We start from the raw sequence: 6,304 nt of genomic DNA on the forward strand, positions 1-6,304 counted from the left end.
CTCTGAGCAGGTAAGAGTCCCCCTGGCCATCCTCTCCCACTCCTCCCCTGCACATCAAGTCTCTGCAAGGCTAGGCACTTCCTCTCCCACAGAGGACAGTCAAGACAGCCTGGCAAGTAGACCATATACTACATACAGGCGACAGCCCTTTGGTAGCCCCTATTCCAGTTGTTCAGGATTCATGTAAATGCCAACTGCACATTTGCTCTATGTGAGCAGGAAGGCCTATTTCTAGCCTGTGTGTGTTCTTTTGTTAGTGGTTCAGACTCTGAAAGCCCCAAGGGTCCAGGTTAGTTGACTGCGTATCTGCATCCCTCTGAGTCCGTTGCTGAGTGGAGTCTCTTAGAGGAAATCATGCTTCTGACTGCAAACATAATAAGCATCATTAATACTGTTAGGGATTAGTGCTTGTCCATGGGATGGGTCTCAAGTTGGGCCAGTTATTGTTTGACCGTTCCCTTAGTCTCTATTCAACCTACATGCCTGAATTACTTGGAAACAGAAATAATTTTTGAAAGTTTTGTGGCTGGGTTGACTTCACAATGGAACACTATTCAGCTATTAAAAACTAAGTCACCCTGCATTTTGCAGGCAAATGGATAAAGCTTGAGAATAGTGTCCTGAGGTAACTCAGTCCCAAAAGGACATGCATAGTATGAACTCATTTATAAGTAGATATTATCTATAAAATACAGGTGTCACAGCACCAAAGAAGGTAAGCAAGAATGAAGGCCAGAGTGAGGAGGCTTGAAACTCACTTAGAAGGGGGAATAGACATAAAAGAGGCAGATGAAGGGAAGGAACTGAGAGGAAGGGGTGGAGGGGAATGGGGGGTTCGGTATCAAGTTTGGGGAGATACAGGTGAGATAGCTAGATGGCCATGAAAATAAATGGAAATCTGAAATTGGTGGGGATGAGGAAGTGGGGTCATCTCCAGGATGAGACAGAGACCTGGGACAAGGGAGTTGCCCAAGAATCAATTCTACCAATTCTTGGTTTATAGTTTCAAAACTTTCAGGCCATAATTGGTAAATGTGGATGTTTGTAACTTGTGGTGGAGAAGGACACCATGGTGGTAGAGTAGAGCAGCTTATTCCCTGCAACAGAGGGCAAAGAGAAAGAAAAGATGTAGCCTGTTTGCTCCAGCTTGGAATCACCTGAGAGACTCTCTAGCTTTTCATGACATCATGATTCTATGGAGAATCTAATTCATCTATTGAGTGACAGCTTTCAGAATCCTCTGACTTTCCAAGAATTCAGCAACAACCAGAACACAGCTATATAAGCCTCTGTGGGATCCTTCATATCTCAATTTTAGCGCCAAATAAGAAAGAGAAGTAAGGATTCCATAAGAAAATATTACAATTCAGAGAGGTAAAATGACTAGAGAAGGAGCTGAAGCAGCAAATTATTTTATTATAATGTTGTATGTCTATGTATACATGCAGAAGAAATGACTAAGTCACAGAAGAGGGATAACCAACATAACTTCTGAGAACAAGCCATGGTCAAGGTGAAGAAACTAAGATGACTTAACATCTAAGCAAAAGCAATTGGCTAGAAAGTGGTTTGTGCTGTTATGAAAATTGACAAAGAATTGAGTTAAATATAGTTGCAAAAGTTGGCCATGTTGATTAGCACATTTCTCTGTTAGAAGTCACAGCTTAAAGACAGTAGACTTGAAACAAAGAGTCTTTTTTAGTAATATTTAAACTATTGACATTTACTGAGATCAACAAAGTACATTGGGTTCATATACTGACTGGTAGGTAGCAGGGAAAATAATTATAAAAATAAGAGTCTTTGAGATATGGAGGGATGGATTAGTAGTTAAGAACATGATTGCCTTTCCAGAGTTCATTTCTCAGCATTCATACAGCAGCTCACAAACCCCTGCAACTCTAGGACCTAGAAATCTAATGATCCCTTGGCCACCACAGGAACTAGGAATGTTTTCAGTGTGCAGATTCCTTGTAGAAAATAAAATACCCAGATACAATATTAAATAAATAAGGAAAGCAAACACAAAAAATTAAAAACAAGTATAATAATGTCAAAGAATATGGCATTTGTGAATGTAAGAAAGATCATCATCATCTTATTTAGAATTAGAAAAAGGTCTTTTTACCATAGAAGCCATTGACTCAACAGTAAAGGAAAATGCAAAATGCAAAAACCTTGTATCACAGAACATCCAGGAACTCCAGGACACAATGAGAAGACCAAACCTAAGGATTATATATAGGTATAGATGGGAGTAAAGATTTACAACTGAAAGGGACAGCAAATATCTTCAACAAAATTATGGAAGAAAACTTCCCCAACTTAAAGAGAGAGATACCTATGAATATACAAGAAGCCTACAGAACTTCAAACAGACTGGACCTGAGCAGTAATACCTCCTGTCACATAATAATCAAAACTCCAAATGTACTAAACAAAGAAAAAATATTAAAGGCAGTAAGAGAAAAAGGCCAAGTATCATATAAAGGAAGACCTATCAGAATCACACCAGACTTCTCACCAGAGACCATGAAAGCTAGAAGATCCTGAGTAGATCTCATAAAGACTCTAAGAGAACACAAATGTCAGCCAAGACTACTATACCCAGCAAAACTTTCAATCAACATAGATGGAGAAAGCAAGATATTCCATGACAAAACCAAATTTACACAGTATCTTTCCACAAACCCAGCTATACAAAGAATAATAGGAGGAAAACTCCAATACAAAGAGGGAAACTACACCCTGAAAAAGCAAGATAGTAACTTTCTTTCATCAAACCCAAAAGAAGATAACCACTCAAATATAAAAATAACATCAAAAATGACAGGAGGTAATAATCACTATTCCTTAATATCTCTAAATATCAGTGGACTCAATTCCCCAATAAAAAGACATAGACTAGCAGACTGGATAAGGAAACAGGACCTTACATTTTGCTGCATACAGGAAACACACCTCAGTGTCAAAGACAAAAACTACCTTAGAGTAAAAGGCTGGAAGACAATTTTACAAGCCAATGGTCTCAGGAAACGAGCTGGAGTACCCATTCTAATATCAGATAAAATTGACTTTCAACCTAAAGTCATCAAAAGAAAGATGGAAGAACACTTCTTGCTGGTCAAAGGAAAAATCCACCAAGAAGAACTTTCTATTCTGAACATCTATGTGCCAAATGCAAGGGCACCTCATTTAGTAAAAGAAATTTTACTAAAGCTCAAAGCACACATTGCACCTAACACAATAATTGTGGGTGACTTCAACACTCCATTATCCTCAATTGACTGATCAGGAAAACAGAAACTAAGCAGAGACAGAGTAAAACTAACTGAAACTTTGGACCAATTGATTTGATTGATATTTATAAAACATTTCACCCTAAAGCAAAAGAATATACCTTTTTCTCAGCACCTCATGGTACCTTCTCCAAAATCGACCATATAATTGGTCACAAGATAGACCTCAACAAATATAAGAAGATTGAACTAATCCTATGCCTGCTGTCACATCACTATGGAATAAGAGTGGCCTTCAATAGCAACAAAGACAACAGAAAGCCCACATACACATAAAGGCTGAACAATGCTCTACTCAATGAAACCTTGGCCAAGGACGAAATAAAGAAATAAATCAGAGACTTTTTAAAATTTAATGAAAATGAAGGCACAACATACCCAAATCTTTGGGACACAATGAAAGCAGTGCTAAGAGGGAAACTAATAGCCCTGAATGCCTCCAAAAAGAAATGGGAGAGAGCATACACTAGCAGCTTAATGGCACATGTGAAGCTCTGGAACAAAAAGAAGCTACTTCACCCAGGAGGAAAAGAAGACAGGAAATCATCAAACTCAGGGCTAAAAGCAATCAAGTGGAAACAAAGAGAACCATACAAAAATCAATGAATCCAGGAGCTGGTTCTTTGAGAAAATCAACAAGATAGATAAACTCTTAGCCAGACTGACCAAAGCGCACAGAGAAAGTATTCACATTAACAAACTTAGAAATGAAAAGGGTGATATATCAACAGAAACTGAGGAAATTCAAAGAATCATCAGATCCTACTACAAAAGCCTATACTCAACATAACTGGAGAATATGGAGGAAATGGACAATTTCCTAAACAGATACAAAATACCAGAATTAAATCAGGACCAAATAAATGATCTAAACAATCCCATAACCCCTAAAGAAATAGAAGGGGTCATAGAAAGTCTTCCAACCAAAAAAAGCACAGGACCAGATGGTTTCAGTGCAGAATTCTGTCAGACCTTCAAAGAAGACCTAACACCAATATTCTTCAAACTATTCCACAAAATAGAAACAGAAGGAACACTACCCAACTCCTTCTATGAAGCCACATTTACGCTGATACCAAAACCACACAAAGATCCAACAAAGAAAGAGAACTTCAGACCAATTTCCCTTATGAACATCGATGCAAAAATACTCAATAAAATTCTTGCCAACAGAATCCAAGAACACATAAAAATGATCATCCACCATGATCAAGTAGGTTTTAACCCAGGGATGCAGGGTTGGTTCAATATACAGAAATCCATCAATGAAATCCATTACATAAACAAACTCAATGAAAAAAACCACATGGTCATTTCATTGGATGCTGAAAAAGCATTTGACAAAATTCAGCATCCTTTCATGCTTAATGTCTTGGAAAAAACCGGAACTGAAGGCCCATACCTAAACATAGTAAAAGCAATATACAGCAAACCGGTAGCCAGCATCAAACTAAATGGAGAGAAACTTGAAGCAATCCCACAAAAATCAGGGACTAGACAGGACTGCCCCCTTTCTCCTTATCTTTTCAACACTGTACTTGAGGTACAAGCTCGGGCAATTAGACAACATAAGGAGGTCAAAGGGATACAAATTGGAAAGGAAGAAGTCAAACTCTCATCTGCAGATGATATGATAGTCTACCTAAGTGACCCAAAAAACTCCACCAGAGAACTCCTACAGCTCATAAACAACTTCAACAAAGTGGCTGGTTACATCAACTCAAGGAAATCAGTAGCCTTTCTATACTCAAAGGATAAGCACACTGAGAAAGAAATTATGGAAATGATACCCTTCACAATAGCCAAAAACAGTATAAAGTACCTTGGGGTGACTCTTACCAAACATGTGAAAGATCTGTATGTCAAGAACTTCAAGACTCTGAAGAAAGAAATGGAAGCAGACCTCAAAAAATGGAAAAATCTCCTATGATCTTGGATCAGCAGGATTAATATAGTTAAAATGGCCATTTTGCCAAAAGCAATATACAGATTCAATGCAATACCCATCAAAATCCCAACTCAGTTCTTCATAGAGTTAGAAAGAGCAATTCTCAAATTCATCTGGAATAACAAAAAACCCAGGATAGCTAAAACTATTCTCAACAACAAAAGAAATTCTTGGGGAATCAGTATTCTTGACCTCAAGCAATACTACAGAGCAATAGTGTTAAAAACCGCATGGTATTCGTACAGTGTCAGGCAGGCAGATCAATGGAATATGATTGAAGATCCAGAAATGAAGCCGCACACCTATGGCCAATTTATCCTTGACAGAGGAGCTGAAAACATCCAATGGAAAAAAGATTGCCTTTTCAACATATAGTGCTGGTTCAACTGGAGGTCAGCATGCAGAAGAATACGAATTGAACCATCCTTATCTCCTTGTACTAAGCTCAAGTCCAAATGGATCAAGGACCTACACATAAATCCAGACTCTCTGAAGCTAATAGAAAAGAAACTGGGAAAGATCCTTGAGGACATCAGTACAGAGGGAAAGTTCCTGAAGAGAACACCAGTAGCTAGCGTATGCTCTAAGATCAAGAATTGACAAATGGGACCTCATTAAATTACAAAGTTTCTGTAAGGCAAAGGACACCATCAAAAGGACAAATCAGCAACCAACAAATTGGGAAAAGATCTTCACCAACCCTACATCAGATAGAGGGATTATATCCAATATATACAGAGAACTCAAGAAGTTAGACCCCAGAAAACAAATAACCCTATTAAAAAATGGGGTACAGAGCTAAACAAAGAATTTTCACCTGAAGAACTTCGGATGTCTGAGAAACATCTTAAAAAATCCTCAACTTCCTTAGTCATTAGGGAAATGCAAATCAAAACATCCCTGAGATTTTACCTTATACCAGTCAGAATGGCTAAGATTAAAAATTCAGGAGACAGCAGGTGTTGGTGAGGATTTGGAGAAAGGGGAACATTCCTCCACTGCTGGTGGGGTTGCAAACTTGTTTAACAACTCTGGAAATCAGTCTGGCGGTTCCTCA

Source organism: Apodemus sylvaticus, chromosome 9 (genome assembly GCF_947179515.1).
Source record: "Apodemus sylvaticus chromosome 9, mApoSyl1.1, whole genome shotgun sequence".
Lineage (NCBI taxonomy): Eukaryota > Metazoa > Chordata > Mammalia > Rodentia > Muridae > Apodemus > Apodemus sylvaticus.